Raw genomic sequence first — 17,183 nt, 5'->3', positions numbered from 1 at the left:
TTGGGGATGCACGACAGAGGGACAGTCCAATGGTTAGCTACCAGAACTTGTCGGGTTAGCTATATAACTGACAGATGATATCATCAGCCATTAGAACAGGCATTCATCATATGCATACCATGTGAATTATTTGGAATTGCCTAATTGACTGCATATTACCTGCTAATTGTCTAAATGTCACATCTGTTTCCTATCTGTATATCTTCTTGTTTGATATAACTGTGTTTGCCATAATATACTACTGCTGGTGGTTGGGAGGTCTGCAGGAATTAGAAAGGGAAGTATTAGTTAGACTGAAGATCTCTAGTCAGTTGCCATTTATGGTTTAGCCTGTTTATAAGCTTTGATTTGTTTGGTAAAAGTTCTAGGAATGCCTTCGGCTTTCCCAGGACATTACATGTTAGATATGTGGGTACTGTTACCATACTAAGAACCTCCGGTTCTCACCCATGCAGATTTTGTGGTTTTCAGATGCAGGACGTGAGGCTTCTCGCTGAGGCATGCTGGAGACTTCTGGATAAGCGAAGAATCCTTGTTTCTTGGGACTTTACCTTTGGTTTTATGCTTACTCTTAGATACTGTTATCACCACAAATAATGTATATACTATACTGTTTTGACTCCTCTTAGAGGATGTGTTGGAGAATAGGTTTTGTATCCACCTTTTGGGTTTCTTGCTTTATATATATTTGTATATACTTCTATACTCGAACCGGTTATCTTCGCAACTGGATTTTGAGTTTTGGATATTTGTGTTTTTGGCACTCTTTGGATATATTCTTGCGTTAGCTTATCCGTTCTCTGTTTCGTTACGTTATCGATCGGAGTGTTGCACTTTTCGAGTTACAAATTTGATTTACCCCTTTTCCTTCAAAGGCTCCTAGTTATAAACATTCTTCACAATATTATATGTACTAAATTTTATTTTTAGAGGTCGTAATACCTCGCCACCTCTGTCTTATGACTTAAGCATAAGGCTCTGTGTGGTAGGGTGTTATATTGTCTCATTATTATTTTCAATAGGAGTCGAGCACAAGCTATCCATCCTATACAGTAAGATTTAATATAGAAACACTAAATTAAAAATCAATACATAAACAATAAATCACAGAATCAACTTAGAACAAGCAAATTGAACCCAACAACTTAGAATCATGCAATCAGAGATTAACAAATTAAATCACAAAATCAACTCAAAATAAGCCAAAATAAATTAAACCCAGTAGCTCGGAATCAACTCAGAATTATTGATAAATTAAATTACAAAATCAGAAATAAATTAACAAGAAACAAGGATATATAAAAAACAGAAATAGCAAAAGAACAGTTGAAGAAGACAAGACTCAAGTTAAATGAACAGAAAACCAAAACCAGTAAAACAGTATCAAGGGATATATCGTATCCTCATTGTAAGATTAATAAAAATTTATAAATAATAATAATTTGTACAATATAGATAAGGACTGATAGATAGAATCTAACAGGAAAACTGATGAAATAATAATTAAACAAGTGGCATAGTAGAATGAAGTTTGTGATGATGATGATGATGAATAGCTACCGCAAACAGGAAGATGATGAAGAATCGTGAACTGTGGTGGTGCTTCGTGTGTAGTGGAAATTATTGAGAAGACGATAGGATCTCTTCCTACGATAATAAAAATCGCATTTGATTCTGATTAACAAACTTAACAAAATTAGAAATAAATTAACAAAATCAGAACAAGCAAACTCAAATTAACAAGATCAGTAAACAAACCCAGCAACTCAAAACTACATAATCAGAGTTTTCAACTCAAATTGAATCATAAAATCAACTCAAAACAAGCCAAACTAAATTAAACCCAACAGCTCAAAATCAACTTAGAATTATTAATAAATTAAATTACAAAATCAGAAATAAATTAACAAAATCGGTACAAGTAAAAATAAATTAACAAAATCAGAAATAAATTAACAAAATTAGTACAAGCAAAAATAAATTAACAAAATCAGAACAAGAAAACTCAAATTAACAAGATCAGTAAACAAACCCAGTAACTCAGAACTACATAATCAGAGTTTTCAAAACAAGCAAATAACTACATGCAGAAAACCAGAAATTAACAAAACCCTAACCTGAAGTCAAGTTGATGTGAAGGAGGAAGAGGACTGGAAGACGGACAACCGGTGGCTGTTGCAGCGTTAGCAGCGACGCTCTCCAGTAAACGACGAGCAGCGAAGAGATGGTGGAGCAGTGGGATGCAACGCTGTGAGCAGTGAAGAGATGGAAGCAAACATGTAGACGCAGGGGTGGAGAGGGGAAGGACACCGCGCCTGAGGAGAGAGAACGACGCGGTGGCGAGTGGCGTAGGAGTGGCCGGTGGCAGGAGTGGCGACCGACAAGGGTAAATGAGATAGTAGAGTAGAGTAGACGGCGCAGCAAAGTGAGAAGGGAAGAATGACTGAATGAGACAGTAGTAGACGGCGCAGCAAAGTGAGAAGGAAAGAATGAGATACTGAATAATAGGGTTAGGGTTTTTTAATGGGTGAAATTACTAAAACACCCCCTATATTAGTAATAAAGTAAGGGTATTTAAGTAAGTTCAAAAATTCGGGGAATTATCGGGGATGGGATGGGGATCCCCGCTCGGGTCCCCGCGCCTGTCTCGGGGGAATTTTGCTCCCATCCCCATCCCCACGGAAAAAATTTTCCATCATCGGGGCCCATTCGGGGCGGTCCCCGCAGAGATCCCCGCCTCCTAGGGATTTTTGATAATGTCTTACTATTATCATATATAGAGTAGTCAACAATGAGCATCAAATAAATCATTCAAAACTTGTGGAATTTGTTTCGAGAGATCTCTTTCTTCAATTATTCAAGGTTTAGCCCTTGAATCAAATGCAATAATCGGTGCTGATCTAATTGGTCTCTGGCGTGTGAAATATTTGTATACCTTTGTGATAGACACCCAACTCCTGACAGGTAAGTTGATTTTCCAATGCTGTATTTGGTATGCCCTTGCAGCAACATTGCTATTGAGTAAATATGTTTCTTTTAAATTTATTTTTAGATTTTAATGTTTTTAGATTTCTCGAAAGCAAGCAAATCCTAAGGGGTAATAGAAGTTTACTCAATAGCAATGTTTCTACAAGGGTATACCAAATGCAGCATTGGAAAATCAACTTATCTAGTAGGAGTCGGGTGTCTATTACGAAGGTATACAAATATTTCACGCCATAAACCAATTAGATCAGCACCGATTATTGTATTTGATTAAGGGCTAAGCCTTGAATAGTTGAAGAAAGAGATCTCTCGAGACAAATTTCACAAGTTTTGAATGATTCATTTGATGTTTATTGTTGACTACTCTATATATGATAATAGTAAGATATTAGTATACTCCCAGATTTTACGTTTTGTGATTGACAGTAACAAATGTCTCTATGAGTTATAAATGAAGAATAAAAATTTGAGTATAATAGATAATTAGAAGAAAAAAAATATGTATACAAAAAATAAATAAATAAAAAAATAATCTAAAAATATATTTGTCTCTTCATAAAATAGATTTGATCTTTTTTTTAAATATTATAAAATTAATCATTCTAAATAATTTTAATATTAAAAATCTTTTTTAATAATTGAATCTTCCTAACAATCCTTTATAATAATTTAAAAAAAAATTGTATACAAGCAATATTTTTTAAAAATGGAATTACATAATTAAAAATGTTTCATTTCTTTATTTTCTCAAAATAATTATTTTAATTTATTAGTGATTGCAAATCTGACCCAACATTATAAGTCATAATCGTAGTTGATTATAGTGCAATTCATTATAAATTATTGTAACTTGCCCCGTTTGTTTCAAATCGCAATTAGAATCTGACCCCAATTCATGGAAAGCATTAATTGAGAGAAAAAAACTCAAAAAGGAATGTGTTAATCATGAGTTGGGAATTGGGATGGCTCGCTGTTTAAGGAATTTAGAATTTTCCAATCCAAAATCAACAACAGCGTGTGATATTCATATTATGATATGGGTTTTGCTAGTTGTGTCTTGTCGGCATAAGCTAATTATTGTCAAAATTAATTAACTTTTATATTTTTAATACATTAAATACATTAAAAATATTAAAAGAATTATATTATTATATTTTTATAATATATCTTTAGAAGATAAATTAATTAAAAATTCTTATGATATCTATGTTAGATATATAATTATTTATTAGTATATATATTTAAATTTTTGAATAAATAATTTTATAATATAATATTAAAATTATTGATTTATTTTTATTTATCGACAAAAAATAATTAGTCTTCAAAATAATTTAATAACTATGTGAATTTAATTATTTTAATTTATTTATTAATTATATTTTAATAAAAATTAAAGATAATGACTATAAATATATTATTTGTATATAATTTATTAAGTATATTTAATTTTAACTATTTAAATCAATCTAATGGCTATAAATATATTTTCAGTAGAGATATTTAAAATCGATCCAATCAAAATAAAACCGATCAATAAAAAAATCAATAACCAAACAAACTAAAAATAGAAAAAAAAAAGAATTTTTACAGTTTCTGTTTGGCTTGGTTTAATATGCGATTTGTATACCGAAAACCTAAACCAAACCAAATTGAACTGATGGATATTTTATCTCAGTTAATTTTATAAAAATGATCCGACTTCACCTAAATTCTAATACACTCACTCACTCAGCACTCATGCTGCACACATAAACTCCTCTCTCACTCGCACACTCACGCCGTACAAACTTTTTTATTACTCACTCATTCAATCTTAGTCTCCACTCTCCTCGCTCTCTCAATCACAATCCTCTTTACTGTCGCCGTCCATCAACTAGCATTTCCGTCTTGTCATCTGCCGAAACACTATCCAGCAGTCGACTCGTGATTGATTTAAAATTTTAAAGCCTTAGGATTTTTATATTTTTTATTTTGTTTTTAAATTATGTTTAATTTGTCATAAACTCATAATTTCATGTAAATGATTCTAATTTTGATGGCATGTTTTAAACTCTTCCGGCCTTAGTTTTTTTTTTTTAATTTTATGTGTAAATTCAGCTCTATTTATTACTTCACTATAAGAGAAGCAAATATTAGAGATGTTTTTTTTTTGGCATTTTGCGCCGTCGCTAAACAGAATACCAGCGGTTTAAGAACCGTCCTTCTTTAGGGCACGGAGATTGATTTTTGCGGCAGTTTCAAGCAACCATTGGTATAACCACCGCTATTCAGATATTTTACATTTTGCGGTGATTTTGAACTGCCGCATTATACCCAAACACGATTTTTTCATTCTTTTGTGACGGTCACTAACCGCCGCTATTTAGTGCTACAATTTTTTGCAAAATTTTATTTTCGGCAGTTACTAACTGCCACTATATTAAAACCCACGCAATATTTCGAATTTATTTTTGTTGGTTACAAACCACTGCTATTTGTTGCTGCTAGTTTTTAAAATTAAAATATATTAATTTGTTTTTCTTTAAATATTCTGGGAATATTTTTTTTGTTTTCTTTGGGGATTATTTTTAAATTTTAAAAACTTTGTCAATTTTCTCTAAAAATCTAAATTGAGGGCGAAAACTCATGAAAATTTAACTGTGAAACAAACTAATATATTTATATTAATATTAATAAAGTATTTCTCTAATTAATAAAGATACATATTCAACTTAAAAAAATATATACTACAAATAAAATAATATCAAATCCTAATTTCTAATTTCCGTTATGTCCATCCAAAGAATTCATTTGTGCAACAATGTCTGGTGGCAGCTCCCCACCTTACCGTTGAATTAGATAACTTAGAACATTCTCTATTGCCTGCCCATTTATCTTTTCTGCTACTACATCATCCTCTACTACCTTCTTTTTCAATTTTTCTGCTAGTACTTCATCCTTCACTGTCTTTCTTTTCAATTTCTCGGCTGTTACCTTTGCCTGTAGTTCAAACAGCACCCTTTGGGCCTCCTCTGTTTGAGCTTCATCCACCAATGGCTGCGAACTCGGACGGAAGAGTTAACTTGAAATTGGTCTGACCCACGGCACGCACTCTACCCAAGTACTCTTTTCTGAGAGCTTGGGCAAGGGAATCATTTTCAGACAATATTCTAGTGGATTCATCACGCTGCTCAATCTCCACAAATTTTTTCCTATAGACGTAAATAAGCATACATAAGCAATTATGGGCTAGAGCATATTCAACACAAAATATCTAAATTATATCTCAGTATCCTGTTTGGCTTAACATAAAAATAGAGACTGAAATGAGTGAAGTTACTAAAATATCCTTACTAACCCTAACGTGACTACAATAACACAAACTCACTCACTCTCCATCTCCACTAAGTGCCGCACCCACTCTGTTTCTCTCAAACTCTGACTTAGTGATGAATCTCTTTTCCTCAGTCTCCATCCAGACTCTAGTGTATTTCACTCATCCAGTCTTCGCTAGCAGCGCGTGCCTTGGTTCCTTTTTTTCAGTAGCGCCTTGGTTTTTGCAGACTCTAGTGCCCTTCCCTCCAGTTTTTGTAGCACCATCGAGCTCGCTACACAATTAGTTCCCCTCTTCTCTGATCCCCTGCATCATCATTTTCTGCGTCATCAAGCCTCTCTCCTTGTGCTTCTGGATCGTCCTCTTGGAGAGGCTGTAGAGTCGAGTGAGATTGGAGGGATGGTGGTGGCAGTGGTGATGAGCGAAAATTGAATTTGTTCACCGATAATAGCAAGTTCACCAGATCATTCAAGTAATACTACAGTGAGTGGATATCATTCCTACGAGAATTAAAGGATTGAGCATGCAAATAACTAGTTAAATAACTAACTAGATCAATGAATGCTGAAATCTAGAATGCTCGAGTGTTGAATGCTAGAAAGAGAACAGTGAACATATTCTTGATGAATGTTAAGGGCTTCGGAGATGTTTAAACCCTAGGAAAATCAAACCTTGTTTACCTATTCTAAAGCATGCAGAGATCTTTTCACGATGAACCTTAATTAACTGATTTCCAATGTCTTGGCTCCTCAGTTTCTCCTCAATTAACTAACCACCAATGTCTTGGTCAATCAATTAATTGAAGAAGTTAAGTAGAAATCTGATTCAACTCCTCATAATATTCAAAAGTAGTCCTTAGGTTAGATTATATATCATGTATCCAAGCTAGTCCTATTCGATTGAATCTTATAAGAAAACACAATTTTCAGAAGTTGTTCTAATTCGTATTATATGTCACGTATTCAAAATTAGAGTGATTGAAAATTATGTATGTGTTGCACACTTTAAAAATCACTATGTCTAGTCAATTCAAAAATTCATGTGAAAGAATTTTAAAGCATAATTCAAATATTAGTTCTGTCGAAGCAATAAATAAATTCAAGACAGGATTAGCATACATTTCAATACTACTAGTCCTTTAAGGATGAAGAATGAATAACTCAATCATGAAATAGATCAATGCAATACTTTAAAATAAAAGAAAACTTAGATTAATAAACCATAGAAACACAAACAGATTTCCTAATCCTTTGATAGAGAGATTAGTTACTCATGGAGGAATGAAGAAAAATAATGAAAAATGAAAAGCAGAAGAAGAAGGTGTGGAATTGGATTTGAAGATCCTCTCTCGAATGTCTGACTTAAGAACCTTGTTCACTTATTTATATCCTAAGTTTTATCTAGAATTCAAATTCAAAAACTAAATCTAATTTTATCTTTAGAAAAGAAAAGATAACTACCTACTTAAATTCAAATCAAATCTTAATAATGATTCAAATCTAATCTAAAAATAAATCTTAACAACCAAATCTTATCCTTCTAGAAGAAGTTAATTCCAACTAATCATTTGAATCTTGAATCTTTTGGTTAAATTTTAAAACTTTTTGAAAGGAGGAATGGGCTTGGGCTTCAAGTTTTGGTATTTTGGGCGCTAATTTTCGAAACCAAAATATGCTGGTCGTGCGCGACTCAAACTAAACGTCCATTCTAGACACACGCACATCATTATGAAGTTTTCGATGTTAGATTTCTAGCACCACTAGAATTGCCTCATTTGGACCTCTATAGCTCAAGTTATGATCACTTAAGTGCGAAGAGGTCAGGATTAATAGCAATTCGTAGATTCCTCTTTAGTTGTAAATTTTCTTGAAAATGTAACCTGAATCCACAATAATTCTAAAACAACTCCAAATACTATATTAGTTTTAAAAGTCCAATAGAAACATAAAATTTTTTTATTTAAAACTAAGAAAACTTATAAAAAAAGAAACATAACACAAAACTTAAAGCTTTGCTTGTCCTCAATAAAAAAAAAGATAAACGGAGTTTAGCTTAATGAAAAAGAATTGAAGGCTTTTGAAATCCTTAAGTCCAAATCAAAAGTGGAGTTTTTAATGATCTCTTTGATTAGAAGTGGATTTCTCTTATCCAAATAAGTCTTGAATATTTAGGAATAAAAAATCTTTTCAAAAATAAAATTCCGGATTGTATTATGAGAATTCTTTTAGACTTATTTGATCCTTGTATCACTTTGCTTTACATTTTAACGGAGAGAAATTTTTGAAGTTTCTTGACTCTAAGTGTTTCGTCTTGAGGTAGCTCTTAGCGAATTTTCAATTGATAATCCTGGGCTAATTGGCCCAAGTTACCGGGTGATAAAGCACCCTTCAGATCTAATTATCCAAGCCTCTCCTAAACACAATAACACCACAAGCACATACCTAGACATTTTGTTCATCCAGACATCGATGCACATAGCCTCTTTGGACTCTAAATGGTTTGTTTCAAGGCAACTCTTTAATGTGGGCTTTCAATCGATAATCCCGAGTCCGTTGGCCCAAGTTATCGTTGATGAGGTACCCCTCGAATTTAATCACCCAAGTCTTTCCTTAAAACATAAATATCACAGGCACATAATTGGACTCTAATCATTGGTGCTTACAGCCTTATTGATTTTGAATATTCATGATTTTTCCATACTTCTTTCTTGCTTGCTTACTTACTTTCTTTCTTTCTCCCTCTTTTTCTTTTTATTTCAAGGATTTTGAAAGTCTGGAATCTCATAATATGTTTCTAGAATCTTTGTTTTCTTGGAGATTTCTTTTTCATCTCTTTCCAGACTATTCAAATATTTTAAATCCATAGAATATAATCATGCTCACTACTGACCACCACATTTCAATTTGGATTTTTTCTTTGAAAACTTTAATTTGTTTATTAAAGAGCTACTCTCTTCACATCAGTGGAGTGCTTAGAGGATAGGTACAAGAGTAAGTACTTAAAATAAAAACAAAGAAAATAAAAAAAAATTGAAAAAGAAACATGATGCATAAAAAGAAAGAAAACAAAGAATAAGAAAAACAAAGATAAAAAAAAAGAAAAAGAAAATGAAAGAAAAACTAACCATCAAAATAAAATAGTTACCAAATTTTACTCATTATCATCGTCATTCTTATCTTTTGTCTTTGGACTTTCTTCATGTGTTCTTCTATTATTCGAAAGCTCTTGTTTTTTCCTTAACCACTAACACCAAATTTAGAGATTTGTCAAATTTCTAAGTTTAAATGTTTTAGGGAATATGAAAATTATGTGTTTGCTTGAGCAAGAAGGACGAAAAATAGTGAGAAGATGACAAACAAAATGGTGGGAGGAAGACAAATAACATAGTGATAGTTATGAAAAGAAAGAAACAAAGATGATCATGCATGCAAAATTTACTCTTTTTAAAAAAAAAGTTCAAACATAACGTAAACAAAAAAAAAATGAAAAAAATGCAAAAGAAGAAAAAGAAGAAGAATGCAAATATGGAATACTTAAATAAAAAAGAAAAGATAAAGACCTTTTTTTTCCTTTTTTAATTAATTAAAAGAAAATATTGTAATGAAAAAGAGGAAAAAAAGATACTCACTAATTGGATTGCCTCCCACAACTTTATTATTACCTCTTTGGGAACAACTTCCTTCATTATTGGATTAAGCCTTCTTTGTGTTTGTACCACAGGTTTAGAATAATCTTTCAGTGAAATTTTGTGCAAGCACATGGTAAGGCCCCTTCAGCAATTTATCTTTTGACTCTTCCCTTTCTTCAAATCTTGAGTGTGGATTTTTTTAAGGGCTCTTTTATCAAGGGCTTCTTGATTTAATGAATCAATCAAGTCATCCTTTGTGCTTTTTTCTATTTTACTGAGATATAGACCCCTTACATTGATTTTCTTGCATTCTTCTGTGAGATTTAGGATGTTTTTGTTTTTCTGCCAATTGCTTGTCAATATATTCCATTTGTACCTCTAAATTTTTATTGAAGCTTTTTTATTTTTGAATTTTCTCTTGTTTCTTCTATGAAACTTTGAGTTTTTTGTCTGAAGGAAATAGTGGTTTGGGACATTTTTATCACAGCACTCTCAAGAAATGAGATCGAGGCTTCTTGAGCAATCATAGTAACGGTTTGATCTATTTTTTCCATGGCAAGATCAAGAGGTGATAGTCCTTAAAGGATTTGATATTCAACATTAAAATTTATTTGTTGTTGGTATGGAAGGTTGTAATATTCTTGTCCTTGACTCCTCCAATTATAGTTTGAGTAATTCTTCTATTCAGGGAAAGATAAGTGATTTCTTGGCTAGTAGGAATATTCCAGTGGCTCACACTGCGGTTGTTCCACTTGTCTTGTAAGAGACACGAGTTGTTGGTGCAAAAGTTTATTGATGGCTAGGATTGTGTTCATAGCATTTGATTCCATGATTCCTCGCACACATAAACAAGAAAATATCAAATGCACCTTCCGAAATAAAAGAAAGAATAAAGAAGGAAGAAAGAATTTAAACAAGATAAAGAAAGTAACAAAGAACGTAAAAAAAGAAAATAAACATGAAATAAAAAATTAAAATAAACAAGATCTAAGTTAGGATTTAACTGGACGTATGTTGTCAATCTCAATTAATCCCCGACAACGGTGTCAAAAACTTGATGAGCAAAATTGAATTTGTTCACGGATACTGGCAAGTGCACCAGATCATTCAAGTAATACTACAGTGAGTGGATATTATTCCCACGAGGATTAAAGGATTGAGCACGCAATATCGAGTTAGATAACTAATTAGATTAATGAAACCTAGATTGATGAATGCTGAAATCTAGAATGCTTGAAAGTTGAATATAAGAAAGAGGACAGTGAACGTATGCTTGATGAATGTTAAGGGCTTCGAAGATGTTTAAGCCCTAGCAAAATCAAACTTTATTTACCTTTTCTAAAGCATTGAGAGATCTTTTGACGACGAACCTTAATTAACTGATTTCCAATGTCTTAGCTTCTCAGTTTCTCCTTAATTGACTAACCACTAATGTCTTGGTCAATCAATTACTTGAAGAGGTTAAGTACAAATCTGGTTCATTTTCTCATAAGATCAAAAGTAGTCATTAGTTTGGATTATATGTCACATATCCAAGCTAGTCCTATTCAATTGAATCTTATAAGAAAATACAATTTTCAAAAGTTTTTCTAATCCGAATTATATGTCACGTACTCAAAACTAGAGTGATTAAAAATCATGTATGTGTCACACACATTAAAAACCACTATATCTAGTCAGTTCAAAAAGTCATGTGAAATAATTTTCAAGCATAATTTGAATATTAGTTCTGTCGAAGCAATAAACAAATTTAAAACGGGATTAGCATACCTTTCGATACTACTAATCCTTTAAGGATAAAGAACAAATAACTCAATCATGAAATAGATCAACGTAATACATTAAAATAAAAGAAAAATTAGATTAATAAACCATAGAAACACAAACCAATCTCCTAACCATTTGACAGAGAGATTAGTTTACTTATGGAGGAATGAAAAAAATAATGAAAAATGAAAATAAGAAGAAGAAGGTGTGGAATCGGATTTGAAGATCCTCTCCGGGATGTCTTCTTTATGAACCTTGTTCAATTATTTATATCCTAAGTTCAATCTAGAATTCAAATTCAAAAACTAAATCTAATCTTATCTTTAGGAAAGATAAGATAACTACCTACTTAAATTCAAATCAAATCTTAACAATGATTCAAATCTAATCTAAAAAAATCCTGATAACCAAATCTTATCATTCTAGAAGAAGTTAATGCCAACTAATTATTTGAATCTTGAACCTTTCGGTTGAACTTTAGATCTTTCTGGAAGGAGGAATGGGTTGGGTTTCAAGTCTTGGCATTTTGGGCACTGATTTTTATAACCAAAATATGTTGGCTGTGTGTGACTCAAACTAAATGTCCACTATAGACATTGATGAGTGGATATTTTATACGCTTTTTGGCATCATTTTCATATAGTTTTCATTATGTTTTGTCTAAGTCTTATTATGTTTTCATAGGTTTTAGTGAAAAATTCACATTTTTGGATTCCACTTTGAGTTTGTGTGTTTTATGGTGATTTCAGGTATTTTCTAGCTGAAATTGAGGAGTTTGAACAAAAGTTTGATTCAGAAGCAGAGAAAGGACTGCAGGTGCTATCAGGATCTGACCTCCGTACACTCAAAGGAGATTTTCTGGAGCTACAGAAGTCCAAATGGCACGCTCTCAACAGCTATGGAAAGCTAACATCTAGCACTTTTCAGAAATATTTAATAGTTTATACTTTACTTTGGAAATAAAGGCCCAAAACTGGCATTCAACTCCATCTACCAGCCCTATTCCTGGCGTCCAACGCCCACAGGGGAGCAGCTGGCGTCCAACGCCCACAGGGGAGCAGCTGGTGTCCAACGCCCAAAAGGGAGTCCCTAGCCAGCGTTCAATGCCCCTAAGGGATACTAGCTCGTGGGAAATACTCAAGCTCATCCTAAACACTCACCAAGTGGGCTCCAGAAGTGGATTTTCGCACTACAAGACTAGTTTATCTTATTTCTGTAATTCGTAGTTAGCAGATTAGTATATATATACAAGAGTTCACCCTTGTTAGAGGACTCTTGTCCACTTTTACTTTCTCCATTGTATTTTCGAACAGCATGAGTCACTAACTTCCTAAGATTAAGGTTAGGAGCTCTGCTGAGTTTCATGGATCAATAATATTGTTTTCATTCAATATGTTTGATTCTATTCTCTTATGCAACCTCGTTCTTCATCTAATGAATTGAGGGTGACCCGTGACAGTCACCCTTATTCTACATGGGTTTCGTGCGATTCCTGACCCGGATAGCGTTAAACTAAAGCTAGAGATTGCATTGCGGATTCCAATAGAGCATCTGAGCAACTTTGGATACGTGACATATAATCCCATTGACTATGGGTGCGTGAGGTTTCTGTGGCGTTAAGGCTAGAGTCAGAGAAGTAGCACTTTTTGATATGGAAGATCTGCCTTGTCTATGGCACCTTGAGTAGGATCGTGAAGGGGAGTGGATTGCTTAGAGCTTTATCTTCTGCTACAGTGAGAAACCTAGAGGTGGCTTGATGAGAGGACATGAGTCACTTCAACGTGGTGGATTGCTACAGTAGAGGAGATTAACTTGATGAGAGGACATGAGTAAATCACTTACGGTTACGATTGAAGGAATTAGAAGGTTATTGAAGAAGACAGCAGGAAAACTTAATCCGGAAGGACAAAGCATCTCTGATGCCTCAACCATTCTATCACCATTGAATTCCTATCTACCTAGTAATGTTCTATTTATCTGTTTTATATACTTTTCGTGACAAACTATAATTTCTATCCGCCTAACTAAGATCTGTAAGGTATCCACTGCTTGCTCAAACCAACAATCTCCGTGGGATCGACCCTCACTCACCTGAGGTATTACTTAGACGACCCGGTATGCTTGCCGGTCTATCTGTGCGAATTCTGCGGAGCCAATTTCGTGCACCAAGTTTTTGGCGCCATTGCCGGGCATTGTTCGGATTTGACAAACTACCGGATTATCTTGTTGCTTAGATTAGGTACTTGTTAATTTTATTTGAGTCTTTTGTTTCCTTTTTTCGAAAAAATAAAAAAATTTTCAAAAATCTTTGCTTTTCTTTTTAATCTTTATCTTTTTGTTTGAGTTTTTGTTCTTGTTCTTGTTAAAGTTTCGAACTTTCTTATTTTCTTTTCAAATTTTTTTCAAAAATAGTGTCTTTTGTTTGAGTCTGGTGTCAATTCTTAAGTTTGGTGTCCCTTGTGTGTTTATCTTTTCCTTAGAATTTTCGAAATTTTTCTTAGTGTTCTTTCTTAACATTCAAGTTGTTCTTGTTTCTTTTCTTGTTTTGATCTTAAAATTTTTAAGTTTGGTGTCTTCTGGTATTTTTCTTTTTAATTTTCAAAAATTTAGAGTTTTAGATCTAAAAATTTTAAGTTTGGTGTCTTTTGATTGTTTTTATCTTTCCTCATTAATTCAAAAAAATCAAAAATATCTTTTCTATCTTTATTTCAAAATACTTTTTCAAAAATTTTAACAAAAATTTCAAATTTTAATTTTAAATTATTATCTTATCTTATCTTAATTTCAAATTTCAAATTTCAAATCTTATCGTTTTAAAATCGTTTTCAAATCTTTTCTTTTAATTGTGATTCTATCTTATCTTATCTTTCTTTTAAAATTTAAAATTTAAAACTTTTTCAAATCTTTATCTTATCTTTTGTTATCTTTCATTAATTTTTAAATCATTATCTTATCTTATCTTAAATTTGAATTTTAAAATAAAATCTTTTCAAAAAACTAAATCTTTTCCAAATCTTTATCTTATCTTGTTTCCAATTCAAAATTCAAAATTTAAAATTTAATTTTCAAAATTCAAATTTTAAAATTCAAAATTCAAAATTCAAATTTCAAATTTTAAATTTCAAAATTAAATCTTTTTCAAATTTTCTATCTTATCTTATTTTCAAATCTTTCCTAATTAGTTACTTGTTTTCTCTTTCTTCTTTTTCAAAACCTCCTAACTAATTACTCTCTCTTTTATTTTCGAAAATCTCTTACTTCCTTCTCTCTCTTCTTTTTCGAAATTCATCATTCAATTTTCAAATCTTTTTAGTTAATTAGATTTTATCTTCGAATTCAATTAACAAATAAAATAAAAACAAAAATATTTTAATTCTAGTGTCTTTTCTTACTTCTAATTTTTGAATTTTTTACCCCCTTTATTCGAATTCTTCTTCTCTTCTCTCCATCTTCATTCTTCTTTTTTCTTTACATCTCACAGGGAGTCCTCTATTCTTTTACATAGAGCTCTCATTCTTCTTCTTTCTTGTTTTCTTTTTCTTGTTTATGAGCAGGAATAGAGATAAAGAAACTTTCTTTGATCCTGAACCTGAGAGAACCCTAAAGAAGTGTTTACAACAAGTTAAAGCACAACATTCTGGGGGAAACCTCACAGAGCTTTTCGAACAGAACAATGGAGGAGATGCAAGGAGGGTTCTTGGTGACTTCATTGTACCAACTTCTGACCTCTATGGAAGAAGTATCTCCATACCTTCCATTAGAGCAAATAACTTTGAGCTAAAGCCTCAGTTAGTCCCTCTCTTGCAACAGATTACAAATTTTATGGACTTCTATTGTAAGATCCTCATCAGTTTCTATCTAAATTCTTGCAAATCTTTGACACTGTTAAAACCAATGGAGTGGATCCTGAAGGTCTATAGACTTATGCTTTTCCCTTTTGCTGTTAGAGACAGAGCTAGGATATGGTTGGATTCTCAACCTAAGGAAAGCCTAGACTCTTGGAAAAAGTTGGTCAATGCTTTTTTGGCCAAGTTCTTTGGACCTCAAAAGATGAGCAAGCTCAGGGTGGAAGTTCAAACCTTCAGACAAAAAGAAGGTGAATCCCTCTATGAAGCTTGGGAAAGATACAAGCAACTGATCAGGAGGTGTCCTCCTGACATGCTCTCAGAATGGTCTATCTTAGGAATCTTCCATGATAGTCTATCTGAGATATCCAAAATGTCTTTGGATCATTCTGCTAGCGGATCACTTCATTTGAAGAAAACGCCTGAAAAGGCACAGGAACTCATTGAAATAGTTGCAAACAACTAATTCATGTATACTTCTGAGAGAAACCCTGTGAAAAATGGGGTAGCTCAAAAGAAAGGAGTCTTGGAAGTTGACACTCTGAATGCCATATTGGCTCAGAACAAGATATTGACTCAACAAGTCAATATGATCTCTCAGCACCTGACTGGAGTGCAAGCTACAACCACTACAAGATTTATATTTAATTGGGGGGATTTTTTAGTAGAGGTTTTTAAAAACCTCCAAAATACACTTTATTTATGGCAATTTATAAAATTCCCCCTAATAGTTAATTCATAATTAAGATTTAAAATTTTTAAAAAACCCCTCTTCTTCTTAGTTTCACAGAATGAGAATGAGACTGAGTCGGAAAGGAAGAGAAGAGAATGGCGACAAAACACTAAGTTCTCTGCCGCCAATTTCACCGCCGTTGCAACCGTCGGTTCCGCCGTCGTTGCAATCGCTAGTTCTGCTACCGTTTTTGCCACAGTTGTTATAGGAACTTCTCAATCGAGCCACGGTTGCCGCTGTAGTTCCTGTCGCCGTTGCTGCCGCAGTTTCCGCCAATGTTGCCACTGTAGTTGCCGCGTCTAAAGCTTCTAAATTGAGCCACTATTTCAAATATGTTTTCTTCTTCTTCTTCTTCTTTATATTATTTGATTTAGTAGTAATTTTTGTTCTTATATAATTTTCTTATAACATATTCTTATGTTCGTATAATCTACTGGTTCCATTCATGAGATCTTGAATGGATATTTAATGTGCATGTTTTTTATATGTTGAGAACAGAGAAAATATTTTACTGAATTAAATATTCCTATGGCAAATGATGCTAGGTGGGTTTCATCGCTACAAGATTTGAATATAAAAATTATAAAATCAGAAGAAAAGTTTTCCAAAATAGATTGTTTAATACTCCTTCTTGTGCCCATGCATTTGATCAAGGAATTAAAGAAATTTAGTTTATTAATATCAACTAACCAACAAAAGATAAAAGCTACACCAAAAGCTTCAACAGAATGCTTGGTTTTTGAATCAGCATTAGAAAATATTAGAGTCATATGAAAATCATGGAAGATGATTTTTGTTGATTGTGAAAAAGCTAAAGTGAATAGCACAAGTGTTGAAGTGCAATGCAATACATAATTTTATACACTATAATGTTTGTGACTATTGTATTGCAAATTAATGGCTTTTTAA

General features: G+C 32.7%; 1 non-coding gene across 1 annotated transcript; it reads right to left on the bottom strand.

The window, feature by feature from the left end:
• Positions 1-15,752: 15,752 nt before the first annotated feature.
• On the bottom strand, positions 15,753-15,856 carry LOC148562440 (small nucleolar RNA R71). Its single transcript, XR_015888058.1, has one exon. It is a non-coding gene; the product is annotated as a small nucleolar RNA R71 (small nucleolar RNA).
• Between the last annotated feature and the right edge of the window lie 1,327 nt (positions 15,857-17,183).

The sequence above is a fragment of the Arachis ipaensis genome, chromosome B6 (assembly GCF_059453495.1).
Source record: "Arachis ipaensis isolate K30076 ecotype BB chromosome B6, ASM5945349v1, whole genome shotgun sequence".
NCBI lineage: Eukaryota > Viridiplantae > Streptophyta > Magnoliopsida > Fabales > Fabaceae > Arachis > Arachis ipaensis.
Note: the sequence above shows the minus strand (reverse complement) of the source record. Positions and strands in the feature narration are given on the sequence as shown.